Source organism: Eleutherodactylus coqui, chromosome 1, assembly GCF_035609145.1.
Source record: "Eleutherodactylus coqui strain aEleCoq1 chromosome 1, aEleCoq1.hap1, whole genome shotgun sequence".
Lineage (NCBI taxonomy): Eukaryota > Metazoa > Chordata > Amphibia > Anura > Eleutherodactylidae > Eleutherodactylus > Eleutherodactylus coqui.
This window is the reverse complement of record NC_089837.1, coordinates 24767953-24787965: the sequence shown is the minus strand read 5'-3', so window position 1 is coordinate 24787965 and position 20013 is coordinate 24767953.

The window sequence follows — 20013 nt, the reverse complement described above, 5'->3', positions numbered from 1 at the left end:
CTTTTCCTATTTATGACATAATCAATGCTTGTGCCAAATTTCCCGTTTCTTTGAGACCAGAAAGTGAGAAAATTACATTCCGCACGTAAAATTTCGACGCCAATTCCTTTGTGCATAGAATTAAATAATGGAGTTGGGACCCATTAGCTTTTCCTATTTATGACATAATCAATGCTCGTGCCAAATTTCCTCTTTCTATGACACCGGAAAGTGAAAAAATTACATTCCGCACGTAAAATTTGGATGCTAATTCTTTTGTGCATAGAATTGAATATTCGAGTTGGGACCCATTAGCTTTTCCTATTTATGACATAATCAATGCTTGTGCCAAATTTCCCGTTTCTTTGAGACCAGAAAGTGAGAAAATTACATTCCGCACGTAAAATTTCGACGCCAATTCCTTTGTGCATAGAATTAAATAATGGAGTTGGGACCCATTAGCTTTTCCTATTTATGACATAATCAATGCTCGTGCCAAATTTCCTCTTTCTATGACACCGGAAAGTGAAAAAATTACATTCCGCACGTAAAATTTGGATGCTAATTCTTTTGTGCATAGAATTGAATAATCGAGTTGGGACCCATTGTCTTTTCCTATGTATGACATAATCAATGCTCGTGCCAAATTTCCCGTTTCTATGACACCGGAAAGTGAAAAAATTACATTCCGCACGTAAAATTTCAACGCCAATTCTTTTGCGCTAGAATTGAATAATTGAGTTGGGACCCATTAGCTTTTCCTATTTTTGACATAATCAATGCTCGTGCCAAATTTCACGTTTCTATGACACCAGAAAGTAAAAAAATAACATTCCGCACGTAAAATTTTGACGCCAATTCTTTTGCGCTAGAATTGAATAATCTGATTGGGACACAATAGCTTTTCCTATTTATGACATAATCAATGCTCGTGCCAAATTTCACGTTTCTATAACACCGGAAAGTGAGAAAATTAGATTCCGTACCTAAAATTTAAGCGGTAATTCTTTTGCGCATAGAATTGAATAATCGAGTTGGGACCCATTAGCTTTTCCTATTTATGACATAATCAATGCTTGTGCCAAATTTCACGTTTCTATGACACCGGAAAGTGAAGAAATTACATTCCGTACGTAAAATTTGGACACTAATTCTTTTGCGCATAGAACTGAATAATGGAGTTGGGACCCATTAGCTTTTCCTATTTTTGACATAATCAATGCTCGTGCCAAATTTCACGTTTCTATGACACCAGAAAGTAAAAAAATAACATTCCGCACGTAAAATTTTGACGCCAATTCTTTTGCGCTAGAATTGAATAATCTGATTGGGACACAATAGCTTTTCCTATTTATGACATAATCAATGCTCGTGCCAAATTTCACGTTTCTATAACACCGGAAAGTGAGAAAATTAGATTCCGTACCTAAAATTTAAGCGGTAATTCTTTTGCGCATAGAATTGAATAATCGAGTTGGGACCCATTAGCTTTTCCTATTTATGACATAATCAATGCTTGTGCCAAATTTCACGTTTCTATGACACCGGAAAGTGAAGAAATTACATTCCGTACGTAAAATTTGGACACTAATTCTTTTGCGCATAGAACTGAATAATCGAGTTGGGACCCATTAGCTTTTCCTATTTATGACATAATCAATGCTCATGCCAAATTTTCCGTTTCTATGACACCGGAAAGTGAGAAAATTACATTCCGCACGTAAAATTTGGACGCTAATTCTTTTGCGCATAGAATTGAATAATGGAGTTGGGACCCATTAGCTTTTCCTATTTATGACATAGTCAATGCTTGTGCCAAATTTCCCGTTTCTTTGAGACCAGAAAGTGAGAAAATTAGATTCCGCACGTAAAATTTCGACGCCAATTCTTCTCTGCATAGAATTAAATAATGAAGTTGGGACCCATTAGCTTTTCCTATTTATGACATATTCAATGCTCGCACCAAATTTCCTCTTTCTATGACACCGGAAAGTGAAGAAATTACATTCCACACGTAAAATTTGGACGCTAATTCTTTTGCGCATAGAATTGAATATTCGAGTTGGGACCCATTAGCTTTTCCTATTTATGACATAATTAATGCTCGTGCCAAATTTCCCGTTTCTATGACACCGGAAAGTGAAAAAATTACATTCCGCACGTAAAATTTTGACGCCAATTCTTTTGCGCTAGAATTGAATAATCGAGTTGGGACCCATTAGCTTTTCCTATTTTTGACATAATCAATGCTCGTGCCAAATTTCACATTTCTATGACACCGGGAAGTGAGAAAGTTAGATTCCGTACGTAAAATTTGGACACTAATATTTTGTGCTAGAATTGAATAATCGAGTTGGGACCCATTGTCTTTTCCTATTTATGACATAATCAATGCTCGTGCCAAATTTCGAGTTTCTATGACACCGGAAAGTGAAGAAATTACATTCCGCACGTAAAATTTGGACGCTAATTCTTTTGCTCATATAATTGAATATTCGAGTTGGGACCCATTAGCTTTTCCTATTTATGACATAATCAATGCTCGTGCCAAATTTCCCGTTTCTATGACACCGGAAAGTGAAAAAATTACATTCCGCACGTAAAATTTGGAAGCTAATTCTTTTGCGCTAGAATTAAATAATCGAGTTGGGACCTATGAACTTTTCCTATTTATGATATAATCAATGCTCGTGCCAAATTTCACTTTTCTATGACACCGGAAAGTGAGAAAATTAGATTCCGTACGTAAAATTTGGACGCTAATTCTTTTGCGCATAGAATTGAATAATGGAGTTGGGACCCATTAGCTTTTCCTATTTCTGAGATAATTAATGCTCCTTCCAAATTTCGAGTTTCTATGACACCAGGAAGTGAGAGAATTAGATTCCGTACGTAAAATTTGCACGTTAATTCTTTTGCGTATATTATTGAATAATCACGTTGGGACCCATTAACTTTTCCTATTTATGACATAATCAATGCTCGTGCCAAGTTTTAAGTTTCTATGACATTGGGAAGTGACAGATTTAGATTATGTACGTAAACTTTCGACGCCAATTCTTTTGCGCTAGAATTGAATAATCGAGTTGGGACCCAATTACTTTTCCTATTTTGGAGATAATCTATGCTTGTGCCAAATTTCATGTTTCTATGACATCGGGAAGTTGGAGAACTTTTGGCGAGTCAGTCAGTCAGTGAGTAAGTCAGTCAGTGAGTCAGTGAGGGCTTTCGTCTTTACATATATAGATATGGTAATGGCTTTAAGTGACTCACTACAATCCAATTTCAACTCTTTAAAAACCTCCCTAAAAAGCTCATTAGAAGACATAGGCGTAAGAGTTTCACATATGGAAAACAAAATGGGAGAATTCTCACAATCCCATAACGCACTGATAGACGCGCACTATGAGCTAGTAGATGAAGTATCCCAACTTAAAACAAAAATCGCTGATATGGAGGACAGAAACAAAAGGAATAACATTAAAATTTGCGGAGTCCCAGAGTCTATATCAACATCTGAAATTCCTGAATATTTAAACCGCCTAATGGCCACTCTGCTTCCTAATGCATCCATACTACATTTATCGATCGACAGAGCCCACAGGCGCCCTAAGCCCAGCTATCTTGCCGATTCTGTGCCAAGAGACATTATCGCAAGAATACATTTCTTCCAAACAAAAGAAGCTTTTATGTCAGCTGCACGGAAAGTCAATCAGCTACCAGCACCATACGAAGACATCCGCTTATTTACAGACCTATCCAAAGCCACCATGCAGGAAAGAAAAAAATTCTCCCATATCACCGCAGCTCTGCGACAGCAAAAAATACCATATAGATGGGGATACCCTACTAAAATCCTGATCAGGAAAGATGACGTCATACATGCAATCCTCAAACTGGAAGACGCCATTCCACTGTGCAAATCTTGGAGTATGAGTCTACCCCTTCCACAGCGCCTTCAGCCCACAGCGAAAAAAGCTCCCATGGAATACCAAGATCCGACCTACAAATGAACGCTACACTATGAGAGGATGCCCATTTCACCTAAATAGGTGGTACTGCCAGGCTTGTATGCCCAGGCGAACTCCCCCCCCCCTCCCCCCGCCAATATTGTACAGGCTCCTAGCCTGAGACAACCCTCTCAGCTTTAATTTCATCCCTTTCTCAAAGATAATTTCCAAGTATATGTACATGTTAATACGTATAATTCTGCTTCTTGTCAATATCTAAGAAAAAATATATATATTTTTTGACAATAGTTTTATCTACTTCAAAGAGCAGATTTTTTGCATGCAATAGAATTCTATACTTTTACTGTTAAGTTTATTAGTTTAACTATTGGTCTATCTGAGTTTCCACATCTCAACAAGATATCCTAAAAGCTAACAAAACATGTCAATCAAAATATTATCCATAAGTGCCAATGGTTTAAATTCACCCTTCAAAAGATCCTCACTATGGAAAGAAGCAATATCCTCTAATGCAGATATTTTGTGTTTACAGGAGACCCACCTCGTAGCCTCCACAGGTCCTACTATCACGCACAATAAATTCCCAAAAATTTTCTATGCCTGTTCCCTGAGAAAACGTGCAGGGATACTAATTGCATTCAGAGATACAATACAAATCGAAATATCAACACAAATTTCGGACCCAGCGGGGAGATATATTATCTTGACATGCACGCTCAATTCTAAACCAGTCACGCTGGTAAATCTTTACACACCTAACCAAGCTCCCATACGCTTTTTAAACAAACTAGCAAGGAAAATAAGGAAGTACGAGGTCGGTACCCTAATCATCTGTGGTGATTTTAATACAGTGCCAGATAAAATTCTAGACTCATCAAAGGGCCTCCTCAGATCTACCCCTTCATTGCTACCATGGCTACACAAAGAAGCACTATATGATATGTTCAGGTACTTAAACGCCTCTTCTAAAGAATTTTCCTTCTACTCTCCCAGGTATAAATCCTTCTCAAGGATAGATCTCATTCTAATAAACAAAAATGTTCTCCCCCTCCTCACAGAAGCCCAAGTTGGTTCAAGAACATGGTCAGACCATGCACCCATTACAATAACCATCAAACTCGATAACACACAAGGAAAAACCAAAAATTGGAGAAATAACACATTTCGCATGAAACTTCCAAAACATCACAAAACTATCCAAGCGGAGATTGATGAATACTTCAAAAATAATGCCACTCCGGAAGTCTCTCCAATCACTATATGGAATGCCCACAAGGCATACATAAGAGGTGTTTTAATTAAAATCAGCTCGCAACACAAAAAAGAAAAAACCAAACAACTAGACATGCTCACAACACAAATTTCCAACATAGAAAAAAATTTACGTGAATCCCCTTCTGAAAACCTGCATAAAACTCTTTTTGAGCTTAGACAAAAACTTAGAAACACATTACTAGACAACTTTGATAAAGAACTGAAATCCTCCTGGTCAACCTTTTATAGCTCAAACAACAAACCTTCATGCATGCTAGCTAGACTAATTAAAAAGAGACCTCAAAAAGCCTCCATTCCTTATATCACAGACCTCCAAAACCCAAAAACAAAAATACTCCATCCCACTCAAATAACAGAAATCTTCCGTCAATATTACAACAAATTGTACAATCTAAAGGACGGTAGAAACACGCCGCAACCAACGCCTCAAACCACAGATAATTTCCTAAAACGAATAAAACTCCCAACTCTCACAAAAAGCCAACTAGAGTACCTAAATACTCCAATTACACCCGCAGAAATTAATGACACTATCAACTCCCTGAAAGCCCAAAAAGCCCCCGGTCCTGATGGATTCTCCAATGACTATTACAAAACCTTTCATCCACATCTATCCCACCATATGGCCCTAGCCTTTAATCAAGGTATCAAACAACAATACTTCCCTCCAGAGATGTTAGAAGCTACAATAGTGACAATCCCAAAACCCGGAAAAGCTCCTACCTCACCAGAAAATTTTAGACCCATTTTCCTACTAAATTGTGATATAAAAATATATTCAAAAACCATTGCCCGCAGACTTCTAAAAATTCTACCCGACATTGTACACTCTTGACCAAGTGGGATTTACAAGTGGAAGACAAGCCTCAGACGCAACAAGACGAATATTAAATTTACTTCACAAAACAGCCCAGACACACTCCCCGACAATCCTGGTAGCTTTAGACGCCAAAAAGGCATTTGACCATCTAAACTGGAAATTTGCCTTTTCTACCCTGAGTAAATTTGGATTCTCCCGGGACATCCTAAGTGCCATATCCGCTCTATACACATTTCCATCAGCAAAAATATTAGTAGATGGCACATTATCCAACTCCTTTACAATTACCAATGGTACACGTCAAGGCTGCCCCCTCTCACCACTACTATTCACACTAATTATGGAACCCCTAGCTGAACACATTAAAAAACAGCTTAGACATACAAGGTATACACGCAGGGTATCGACAACATAAAATAAGTCTGTTCGCAGATGATATCCTACTAACATTAACAAACCCACTCAATTCCCTTAGGAAAGTCTACCAAATCTTGACTAAATTTGCAGAAGCATCCTTTTTTAACCCCTTCCCGCTCCTGGACGTACCTGGTACGTCATGGCAGCCTGGTACTTCCCGCAACATGACGTACCTGGTACGTCCTGGAGATAGCACGGGATCACATAAGATCCTGCGCTATCCCGCAGCGGGAGCCGGCTGTCAGTCACAGCCGGCGTCCCGCTCCAACAGCGGGGGGACATCGGAGATGCGCCCGCCGCTGTTAACCCCTTCCCTGCCGCGATCTAAGTAGATCGCGGCAGGGAAAGAGTTCACAGAGGGATCGCGATCCCTGTGTGTCTCCGGCCGGAACTCGCGATGTTATCGCGAGAGCCCGGCCTGTCACCATGGCAACAGGACGCCAGACACTGGCGTCCTGTATTGCCTGTGCCTATAATCGCTGTACAAGCGATAAGGCATGGCAGAGCAGTAGCTTTGCCATGCCTTATGACAGCGATCATAGGCACAGTGATGTAAGTCCCTCAGAGGGACTCAAATAGTATAAAAAAAAGAAAAGAAAAGTGTAAAAAAAAGAAAAATGTAAAAAAAAAAAATGTAAAAAACCCCTTTTTTATGCTTTTTCTAATATTAGCATAAAAAAAGGGAAAAAAAACTAAAACCCCACATTTTGGGTATTGACGCGTCCGTAACGACGTGTACAAAAAGTTGAACACGCTTTTTATTTTGTACGACAAAAAGCGTAAAAAAAAACGCTAAAAAACAGAGGCAAAATGCTAATTTTTAGCATTTTGCCTCACAAAAAATGCAATAAAAGTGATCAAAAAAGCCGTACATTTCCCAAAATGGTACCAATAAAAACTACAGCTCGTCTCGCAAAAAATAAGCCCTTAAAGAGCTCCGTACATAGAAAAATAAAAAAGTTACATGACTTTGAATGCAGCTATAGAGAGAAAAAAAAGGTTTCCAAAAAAAGGGGGTTTTATTGCAAAAAAGTGTAAAAACCTAAAAAAAATATAACAATTTTGGTATCGTTGTTACCGTACCGACCCGCAGAAAAAATTTAGTGTGTCATTTATGCTGCATGATTAACGCTGTAAAAAAAAAAAAAAATCTATGGCAGAATTGATGCGTTTTCTCTCCCTGTTATCATTAAAAAAAAAAAAAAAAAATTTACGATATTGTCTATATACCCAAAAGTGGCACCGATAAAAACTACAGATCGCCACGCAAAAAACAAGCCCTTATACGGCCGCGTCCACGGAAAAATAAAAAAGTTATGGCTTTTGAAAAATGGAGATGGAAAAATACCAAAAAATCGCTTGGTCCTCAACGCCAAAATAGGCCATGTCATTAAGGGGTTAAACTAAATATCACAAAATCACAATTACTAGGCATTCACATAACCAAAAATTTAGAGCAAGATATTAAAAAGGAATTCCCCTTCCAGTGGCAAATAAAAAGCATCCCATACCTAGGAATAAATCTCTGCTTCCCTATTTCCAATTTAATCTCAGTCAACTATCTCCCACTACTTACTAATATACAAAAAGAACTGGAAACATATAATTTACGCCCCTTGCCGTGGATGAGAAGAGTTGTTGCATACTAGAGGATAATATTGCCCAAAATTCTCCACTATTTCCGAACTCTTCCGTTCCAACTCCCGAAACAAACTATTGCAGAATTTCAAAAACAACTCTCAAAATTTGTTTGGCAAAATAAAAAACCTAGAGTAGCGCTCTCTATTTTAGCACTAAACAGATACCAAGGGTGGAATAGGCCTCCCGAATCTGGAATCATACCACAAAGCTACTATACTAAGCCAATTATCTCCCTGGACACAACATAATCCAAACAAAGCTTGGCCCACACTGGAAACAGAACTTAACAATCAGAGACCACTAAACCTCCTTCTTCATGCCCAGACCTTGGCCATATTTGCCCCTAATATAGGGAAATTTCTACAACTGCCCAACTTATCTCCTCCTATAACAGCTTCATTAGAAGCTTGGAAAGACTTACTATATAAAACTGATAAAAACTCTTATCATACCTTCCAAAATATACCCCTAAAAACTCTGGAATACTTCATTCCCAACCTTCAATTAAACTCGTCGACAAACAAGGGAATTACCTATATTTCAGACTTAAAGGGGTTGTCCCGCGAAAGCAAGTGGGGGTATACACTTCTGTATGGCCATATTAATGCACTTTGTAATGTACATCGTGCATTAATTATGAGCCATACAGAAGTTATTCACTTACCTGCTCCGTTGCTAGCGTCCCCGTCGCCATGGTGCCGTCTAATTTTAGCGTCTAATCGCCCGATTAGACGCGCTTGCGCAGTCTGGTCTTCTGGCTGGTGAATGGGGCCGCTCGTGCCGGAGAGCTGGTCACCGCGTCGTCATCGTAGCTCTGCCCCGTCACGTGTGCCGATTCCAGCCAATCAGGAGGCTGGAATCGGCAATGGAACGCAAGGAAGGAGAAGAAAATCAATGGTGCACCATGGGAGAAGACCTGCGGTCCATGGTGGGAGAAGACCAGCGGCGCCATCTTCACAAGAAGAAAAGAAGAAGCTGCAGAACGCTGATGCAGGTAAGCGCAATGTGCTTTTTAAAAACTAACCCATGCTTTCTTTTTAACAGGGCAAAATGCGGGGGTAAGTGAAAAAAAAAAATTCACTTTTGCCGCGGGACAACCCCTTTAACTTCAAAAAAACATATCCTATCTTTCCAAGACCTCTCTTCTAAATCTATATATATAAAATTGAATGTATGCGTGTCTGTGTGTCTGTCTGCGTGCGTGTCTGTGTGTGTGTTCTTTATGCGCTACTACACCATTCAACCGATCGCCATGAAACTTTGGGAAGTTGTTGAGTACACTCCAGGGAAGATTATAGGCATAGTATATTTATGCTACGATATAAATGGCGCGCGTGCGTACGTCATCGACAGTTACGACCCCCCCCCCCCACGTAGATCGTTCGATTTCCATCATTGCCACTAATTCTCTCACTTCCCGATATCGTAGAAACATGAAATTTGGCCCGAGCATTGATTATGTCACAAATAGGAAAAGTTAATGGGTCCCAACTCGATTATTCAATTCTAAGCGCCAAAGAATTAGCGTCCAAATTTTACGTACGGAATCTAATTTTCTCACCTCCCAATGTCATAGAAACTTGAAATTTGGCACGAGCATTGATTATGTCATAAATAGGAAAAGTTATTGGGTCCCAACTCGATTATTCAATTCTATGCGCAAAAGAGTTAGCGTCCAAATTTTGCGTACGGAATGTAATTTTCTCACATAGAAACTTGAAATTTGGCATGGGCATTGAATATGTCATAAATAGGAAAAGCTAATGGGTCCCAAATCGATTATTCAATTCTATGCGCCAAAGAAGTAGCGTCCAAATTTTACGTACGGAATGTAATTTTCTCACATAGAAACTTGAAATTTGGCACGAGCATTGAATATGTCATAAATAGGAAACGCTAATCGGTCCCAACTCGATTATTCAATTCTATGCGCAAAAGAATTAGCGTCCAAATTTTACGTACGGAGTCTAATTTTCTCTATTCCTAATGTCGTAGAAACTCGAAATTTGGCACGAGCATTGAATATGTCATAAATAGGAAAAGCTAATCGGTCCCAACTGGATTATTCAATTCTATGCGCCAAAGACTTAGCGTCCAAATTTTACGTACCGAATCTAATTTTCTCACATAGAAACATGAAATTTGGCACGGGCATTGATTATGTCATAAATAGGAAAAGCTAATGGGTCCCAACTCGATTATTTGATTCTATGCACAAAAGAATTAACGTCCAAATTTTACGTACGGAAAGTAATTTTCTCACATAGAAACTTGAAATTTGGCACGGGCATTGAATATGCCATAAATAGGAAAAGTTATTGGGTCCCAACTCGATTATTCAATTCTATGCGCAAAAGAGTTAGCGTCCAAATTTTACGTACGGAATGTAATTTTCTCACATAGAAACTTGAAATTTGGCACGAGCATTGAATATGTCATAAATAGGAAACGCTAATGGGTCCTAACTCGATTATTCAATTCTATGCGCAAAAGAATTAGCGTCCAAATTTTACGTACGGAGTCTAATTTTCTCTATTCCTAATGTCGTAGAAACTCGAAATTTGGCACGAGCATTGAATATGTCATAAATAGGAAAAGCTAATCGGTCCCAACTGGATTATTCAATTCTATGCGCCAAAGAATTAGCGTCCAAATTTTACGTACCGAATCTAATTTTCTCACATAGAAACATGAAATTTGGCACGGGCATTGATTATGTCATAAATAGGAAAAGCTAATGGGTCCCAACTCGATTATTCGATTCTATGCACAAAAGAATTAGCGTCCAAATTTTACGTACGGAAAGTAATTTTCTCACATAGAAACTTGAAATTTCGCACGGGCATTGAATATGTCATAAATAGGAAAAGCTAATAGGTCCCAAATCGATTATTCAATTCTATGCGCAAAAGAATTAGCGTCCAAATTTTACGTACGGAATGTAATTTTCTCACATAGAAACTTGAAATTTGGCACGGGCATTGAATATGCCATAAATAGGAAAAGTTAATGGGTCCCAAGTCGATTATTCAATTCTAAGCGCAAAACAATTAGCGTCCAAATTTTACGTACGTAATCTAATTCTCTCACTTCCTGATATATATAAATGAATGTATGTATGCCTGTCTGTCCTTTATGCATTACTACACCATTCATCCAATTGCCATGAAACTTTGGGAAGTTGCTGAGTACACTCCTGGGAAGGTCACTGGCATAGTACAACTATCCTACGATAGGTGCCGCGCGTGCGAGCGTCGTCGACAGTTATGCCCCCCCAGACAAAGATCGTTTGATTTCCATCTCAAGCACAAAAGCAAAAGGCATTACGAGCAACGGGATGAGTGTTCAACCAGAAAATGATGCATCCGCCGAACGTATCGCAAGACAATTGCTGGATATTGAGAATGCTGAGGTAAAATGAAAGCTGTGCTGTGATTGGTTGCTATTTCTTATACTGCTGAGGTAAAATGGAAGCTGAGCTGTGATTGGTGGCTACTTCTTATACTACTGAGGTTGCATGAAAGCGGTGCTGCGATTCGTTGTTATATATTATACCACTGAGGTAACATGAAAGCTGCGCTGTGATTGGTTGCTATTTTTTATATTGCTGAGGCAGAATAAAAGTTGCGTTGTGATTGGTTGTTATTTCTCTTACTGCTGAGGTAACATGAAAGCTGCGCTGTGATTGGTTGTTATATTTTATACTGCTAAGGTAACATGAAAGCTGCGCTGTGATTGGTTGTTATATATTATACCACTGAGGTAACATGAAAGCTGTGCTGTGATTGGTTGTTATCTAGATATATAAAAACGAATGAATGTATGTCTGTCTGTCTTCGCAGCAACGCGCGACGGGTAAGCTAGTATCATATAAAAACAACTGAAGTTTTTAAATATATACAGATATCCTCCCTCCTACAAACACAAAAAATACAGGATATTAAAATTCCAAAGATTGCTATTACAGTTCTAAACAACGTTCAAACCAAATTCAACACCCGAACCTTTTACGACATGCTCACAGGTCTATTAAAACTAGAGAAAAAGTGCCATTTATTAAACTGGGAAAAAGACTTAGACCAAGAGATATCAACAGATCAATGGGTGAAAGCTTTCAAATGGGTCGGACGGTCCTCCCATGGAGCCAACCTGATAGAAACCCACACAAAAGTACTCACTAGATGATACTATACTCCGACTTTGCTAAAAAGTAGAAATCTTATGACAAACGACCTCTGTTGGAGGAAATGTGGAGGTAAAGGATCCTTGATACATATCTTTTGGTCCTGTCCACGCCTGCAAACATTCTGGAAAGAAACCTATAAAATAATTCACGATATATCCGGGACACTTCTCCCATTCAATCCAAAATTAGCTTTACTACTTGTGGATCCTGGCATTCTTACACCCCATCTAAAGAGACTTATAGGTCACATCTAGAGATGAGCGAACGTACTCGTCCGAGCTTGATACTCGTTCGAGTATTAGCGTGTTCGAGATGCTCGTTACTCATGACGAGTACCACGCGATGTTCGAGTTACTTTCACCTTCATCTCTGAGACGTTAGCGCGCTTTTATGGCCAATAGAAAGACAGGGAAGGCATTACAACTTCCCCCTACGACGTTCAAGCCCTATACCACCCCACTGCAGTGAGTGGCTGGCGAGATCAGGTGTCACCCGAGTATAAAAATCGGCCCCTCCCGCGGCTCGCCACAGATGCATTCTGACATAGACGAGGGAAAGTGCTGTCTTGGTGGAGCTGCTATAGGGAGAGCGTTAGGAGTATTTTAGGCTTCAAGAACCCCAACGGTCCTTCTTAGGGCCACATCTAACCGTGTGCAGTACTGTGGAGGCTGCTTTTTGCAGTGTTGCACTTTTTTTTTTTTGTATATTGGCCGTACAGAGCATTGCGCCCTGCAGTAATTATTCATACTCCAGGGCCAGAAGTGGTGGTCAGGCAGGGACAGAAGACATATATTGTGAGGCAGGGAAGGAAGACATATATTGTGAAGCAGGCACAGAAGACATATTTATTGAATATAGGCAGTGGGCCTTTGCAAAAAAATTTGGGGAAAAAAATCTATTTGGGCTGCCTGTGAGTGTCCTCAGTGTTCTGGGTCTGTGCTGGGTGTAGTAGTTCTCCAAATTCATACGCAGCCAGCTAAGTGTTACAGCAGGCTTGCACAAAATTATTTCCTGGCTCTGTCTGGGCTGTGAAATCACCGCTGTATTGCAGTTCACAGTGCAACACTCTGCAGTTCTGTGACATACCCCAGGGCCAGAAGCGCTTAGGCAGGGACAGAAGACATATTTATTTAATATAGGCAGTGGGCCTTTGCAAAAACATTTGAGGAAAAAAATCTATTTGGGCTGCCTGTGACTGTCCTCAGTGTTCTGGGTCTGTGCTGGGTGAAGTAGTCCTCCTAATTCATACGCAGCCAGCTAAGTGTTACAGCAGGCTCGCGCAAAATTATTTCCTGGCTCTGTGTTGGCTGTTAAATCACCGCTGTATTGCAGTCCACAGTGCAACACTCTGCAGTTATTTGACATACTCCAGGGCCAGTAGCGGTGACGCAGAGAGAGAACAGATATATTTATTGAATATAGGCAGTGGGCCTTTGCAAAAACATTTGGGGAAAAAAATCTATTTGGGCTGCCTGTGACTGTCCTCAGTGTTCTGGGTCTCTGCTGCGTGTAGTAGTCCTCCTAATTCATACGCAGCCAGCTAAGTGTTACAGCAGGCTTGCGCAAAATTATTTCCTGGCGTTCCGTAAGTGAAGTCAGCCTCCAACCACAGGCCAATAAGCGGCACATTTAATTACAACGTTCTGTTTCTGCATTACTGGTAATATAGCATGCTGAGGGGTAGGGTTAGGCCTAGAAGACGTGGACACGGCCGAGGACGCGGAGGCCCAAGTCAGGGTGTGGGCACAGGCCGAGCTCCTGATCCAGGTGTATCGCAGCCGACTGCTGCGGGATTAGGAGAGAGGCACGTTTCTGGCGTCCCCACAATCATCGCACAATTAATGGGTCCACGCGGTAGACCTTTATTAGAAAATGAGCAGTGTGAGCAGGTCCTGTCGTGGATGGCAGAAAGTGCATCCAGCAATCTATCGTCCACCCAGAGTTCTGCGCCGTCCACTGCTGCAACTCTGAATCCTCTGGCTGCTGCTCCTCCTTCCTCCCAGCCTCCTCACTCCATTACAATGACACATTCTGAGGAGCGGGCAGACTCCCAGGAACTGTTCTCGGGCCCCTGCTCAGATTGGGCAGCAGTGGTTCCTCTCCCACCAGAGGAGTTTATCGTGACTGATGCCCAACCTTTGGAAAGTTCCCGGGGTCCGAGGGATGAGGCTGGGGACTTCCAGCAACTGTCTCAAGACCTTTCAGTGGGTGAGGAGGCCGATGACGATGAGACACAGTTGTCTATCAGTGAGGTAGTAGTAAGGGCAGTAAGTCCGAGGGAGGAGTGCACAGAGGATTCGGAGGAAGAGCAGCAGGACAATGAGGTGACTGACCCCACCTGGTTTGCAACGCCTACTCAGGACAGGTCTTCAGAGCGGGAGGCAAGGGCAGCAGCAGGGCAGGTTGCAAGAGGCAGTGCGGTGTCCAGGGGTAGAGGCAGGGCCAGACCGAATAATCCACCAACTGTTTCCCAAAGCGCCCCCTCGCGCCATGCCACCCTGCAGAGGCCGAGGTACTCAAAGGTCTGGCAGTTTTTCACTGAGAGTGCAGACGACCGACGAACAGTGGTGTGCAACCTTTGTCGCGCCAAGATCAGCCGGGGAGCCACCACCACCAGCCTCACCACCACCAGCATGCGCAGACATATGATGGCCAAGCACCCCACAAGGTGGGACGAAGGCCGTTCACTGCCTCCGGTTTGCACCACTGCCTCTCCCCCTGTGCCCCAACCTGCCACTGAGATCCAACCCCCCTCTCAGGGCACAGGCACTACCGTCTCCTGGCCTGCACCCACACCTCCGCTGTCCTCGGCCCCATCCACCAATGTCTGCTAGCGCACCGTCCAGCCGTCGCTAGCGCAAGTGTTTGAGTGCAAGCGCAAGTACGCCGCCACGCACCCGCACGTTCAAGCGTTAAACGTGCACATAGCCAAATTTATCAGCCTGGAGATGCTGCCGTATAGGGTTGTGGAAACGGAGGCTTTCAAAAGTATGATGGCAGTGGCGGCCCCGCGCTACTCAGTTCCCAGTCGCCACTACTTTTCCCGATGTGCTGTCCCAGCCCTGCATGACCACGTCTCCCGCAACATTGTACGCGCCCTCACCAACGCGGTCACTGCCAAGGTTCACTTAACAACGGACACGTGGACAAGCACAGGCGGGCAGGGCCACTATATCTCCCTGACGGCACATTGGGTGAATTAGGTGGAGGCTGGGACAGAGTCAGAGCCTGGGACCGCTCACGTCCTACCCACCCCCAGAATTGCGGGCCCCAGCTCGGTGGTGGTATCTGCGGCGGTGTATGCTTCCTCCACTAAAGCACCCTCCTCCTCCTCCTCCTCCTCCAACGCAACCTCTGTCTCGCAATCAAGATGTGTCAGCAGCAGCACGTAGCCAGCAGTCGGTATCGCGCGGCGTGGCAGCACAGCGGTGGGCAAGCGTCAGCAGGCCGTGCTGAAACTACTCAGCTTAGGAGATAAGAGGCACACGGCCCACGAACTGCTGCAGGGTCTGACAGAGCAGACCGACCGCTGGCTTGCGCCGCTGAGCCTCCAACCGGGCATCGTTGTGTGTGACAACGGCCGTAACCTGGTGGCGGCTCTGCAGCTCGGCAGCCTCACGCACGTGCCATGCCTGGCCCACGTCTTTAATTTGGTGGTTCAGCGCTTTCTGAAAAGCTACCCACGCTTGTCAGACCTGCTCGGAAAGGTGCGACGGCTCTGCGCACATTTCCGCAAGTCCCACACGGACGCTGCCACCCTGCGCACCCTGCAACATCGGTTTCATCTGCCAGTGCACCCACTGTTGTGCGACGTGCCCACACGGTGGAACTCTACGCTCCACATGTTGGACAGGCTCTATGAGCAGCGTAGAGCTATACTGGAATACCAACTCCAATATGGGCGGTGCAGTGGGAGTCAGCCTCCTCAATTCTTTACAGAAGAGTGGGCCTGGTTGGCAGACATCTGCCAGGTCCTTGGAAACTTTGAGGAGTCTACCCAGATGGTGAGCGGCGATGCTGCAATCATTAGCGTCACCATTCCTCTGCTATGCCTCTTGAGAAGTTCCCTGCAAAGCATAAAGGCAGACGCTTTGCACTCGTAAACAGAGCCGGGGGAAGACAGTATGTCGCTGGATAGTCAGAGCCCCCTCCTGTCTATATCTCAGCGCGTTGAGGAGGAGGAGCATGAGGAGGATGAGGAGGAGGGGGAAGAGACAGCTTGGCCCACTGCTGAGGGTACACATGCTGCTTGCCTGTCATCCTTTCAGCGTGTATGGCCTGAGGAGGAGGAGGAGGAGGAGGATCCTGAAAGTGATCTCCCTGGTGAGGACAGCCATGTGTTGCGTACAGGTACCCTGGCACACATGGCTGACTTCATGTTAGGATGCCTTTCTCGTGACCCTCGCGTTACACGCATTCTGGCCACTACGGATTACTGGGTGTACACACTGCTCGACCCACGGTATAAGGAGACCCTTTCCACTCTCATACCCGAAGAGGAAAGGGGTTCGAGAGTGATGCTATACCACAGGACCCTGGCGGACAAACTGATGGTAAAATTCCCATCCGACAGCGCTAGTGGCCGAAGGCGCAGTTCCGAGGGCCAGGTAGCAGGGGAGGCACGGAGATCAGGCAGCATGTACAGCACAGGCAGGGGAACACTCTCTAAGGCCCTTGACAGCTTTATGGCTCCCCAGCAAGACTGTGTCACAGCTCCCCAGTCAAGGCTGAGTTGGCGGGAGCACTGTAAAAGGATGGTGAGGGATTACGTAGCCGATCGCACGACCATCCTCCGTGACGCCTCTGCCCCCTACAACTACTGGGTGTCGAAGCTGGACACGTGGCCTGAACTCGCGCTGTATGCCCTGGAGGTGCTTGTTTGTCCTGCGGCTAGCGTCTTGTCAGAGAGGGTGTTTAGTGCGGCTGGGGGAATCATCACAGATAAGCGTACCCGCCTGTCAACCGACAGTGCCGACAGGCTTACACTCATCAAGATGAACAAAGCCTAGATTTCCCCAGACTTCTCTTCTCCACCAGCGGACAGCAGCGATACCTAAACAATACGTAGGCTGCACCCGCGGATGGAAGCATTGTTCTCTATCACCATCAAAAACGTGGACCTTTTAGCTTCATCAATCTGTGTATAATATTCCTCCTCCTCCTCCTGCTCCTCCTCCTGAAACCTGACGTAATCACGTCGAACGGGCAATTTTTCTTAGGCCCACAAGGCTCAGTCATATAATTTTTGTAAACAATTTTTATACGTTTCAATGCTCATTAAAGCGTTGAAACTTGCGCCGGAACCAATTTTTATTTTAACTGGGCTGCCTCCAGGCCTAGTTACCAATTAAGCCACATTAACCAAAGCGATTAATGGGTTTCACCTGCCCTCTTGGTTGGGCATGGGCAATTTTTCTGAGGTACATTAGTACTGTTGGTACACCAATTTTTGGGGGCCCTCGGCTACAGTGTAATCAAATTAATTTTTAGCCCACCTGCATTACAGCTGACGTTACATCAGCTTGGTTGGGCACTGCAATGGGATATATTTATGTACCGCCGGTGGCTTCCTGGCACCCACCCATGCTGTCGGTCCACACGGAGTTGTAACTGCATGGGTCCACTTCTAAAGAACCCCAGTCTGACTGGGGCATGCAGTGTGGGCCGAAGCCCACCTGCATTAAGCACGACATTACCTTAACTGTGATGGGCACTGGAATGGGATATATTTATGTACCGCTGGTGGGTTCCAGGGAGCCACCCATGCTGTGGGTGCACACGGAATTCGCATTGCGGAGTTGTACCTGCTGTGACTATTTATAAAAAAACGCGGTCTGACTGGGGCATGCAGACACCTTGACAGAATGAATAGTGTGTGGCACATAGGTTCCCCATTGCTATGCCCACATGTGCAGCTCTTGATGGAGGTGGCACAGGATTGGATTTCTCATTGCTTCTGTACAGCATTGTGGGCTATCGCCCCGCCCCTTTTAAAGAGGGTCGCTGCCCAGCCGTGCCAACCCTCTGCAGTGTGTGCCTGCGGTTCCTCATGGCAGACGCACTTATAAATAGGTATGAGGGTGGTGTGGCATGAGTGCAGCTGAAGGCTGCGCAGGGACACTTTGGTGTGCGCTGTGGACACTGCGTCGTGCGGGGGGGGGGGGGGGGTTGGTCAGCATGTAACCCAGGAGACGTGGCAGCAGAGTGTCATGCAGGCAGTGATTGTGCTTTGTTGGAGGTAGTGTGGTGCTTAGCTAAGGTATGCATTGCTAATGAGGGCTTTTCAGAAGTAAAAATTGTTGGGAGGGGGGGGGCACTCTTGCCGCTATTGTGGCTTAATAGTGGGACCTGGGAACTTGAGATGCAGCCCAACATGTAGCCCCTCGCCTGCCCTATCCGTTGCTGTGTCGTTCCCATCACTTTCTTGAATTGCCCAGATTTTCACAAATGAAAACCTTAGCGAGCATCGGCGATATACAAAAATGCTCGGGTCGCCCATTGACTTCAATGGGGTTCGTTACTTGAAACGAACCCTCGAGCATCGCGATAATTTCGTCCCGAGTAACAAGCACCCGAGCATTTTGGTGCTCGCTCATCTCTAGTCACATCCTATTGGGAGCTAAATATCTAATCACCAAAAAATGGAAATCTGATAACCCCCCAATTCGCCAAGATCTCGTCCAACTGATCTCTGAACACAGCATATATGAAAAAAATAATAGCCCTTCGGAATAATACAATCCAAAAATATAATGAGATGTGGAACCCCTGGTTAAGCTTATTCCCAAATTAAGGGAACCTTTTGTAGACCAATAAAATTTTAAGTTTAGGCCCAATTCTAAAGGCCACACGGTCCGTTCTATCTAAATAAACATTTGTTTACTATATACCACCCCTTCTTCCTCCCCCCCCCCAGTCAAACTCCCTCCATTTAGTCTTTCTACCCCCCCACCCCCTCACCCTTCCATATCAAACTGTCCTGTCATCCATCCTACTCACTTCCTTTGGGCACTGTCCAAATGGAAATAACCTGACAATATGTTTCTTGTGGTTAAGTGCTCCTGTAATTCTCTTTAAATAAGAAAATTTTGTTCAACGTGTGATTTACATGCTATGCAAGTTGTAAGAAAACAGAGACAGAAAGTAGGATTGTATATGATGTCAATATGCTTGCCTGTTAAAATTACAATGTGATGTAATGTACGTTGACTAATAAAAAGTTAGTTTTAATAAGAAATCCCATTGCAGTGCCCCTGATAGCTGAGGTTGCGTGAGAGGAGATGCATGTTGGCTACGGCCCACTCTCCATGCCCTAGACATTCTGGGTTTTTTCAAAAGTGCCAGGCAGGTACAACTCCGCTATGGCAAATCTGTGTGCACCCACAGCATGGGTGGCTAGCAGAAACACACAGACGGTACATCAAGAAATCCCATTGCAGTGCCCTGGATAGCTGAGGTAACCTGAGAGGAAATACATGTTGGCTGCGGCCCACACTCCATTCCCTAGATATTCTGGGTTTTTTCAAAAGTGCCAGGCAGGTACAACTCTGCTATGGCAAGTCTGTGTGCACCCACAGCGTGGGTGGGTGGCAGGAACCCACAGACGGTACATCAAGAAATCCCATTGCAGTGCCCCGGATAGTGGAGGTAACGTGAGAGGAAATACATGTTGGCTGCGGCCCACACTGCATGCCCTAGACATTCTGAGTTTTTTCAAAAGTGCA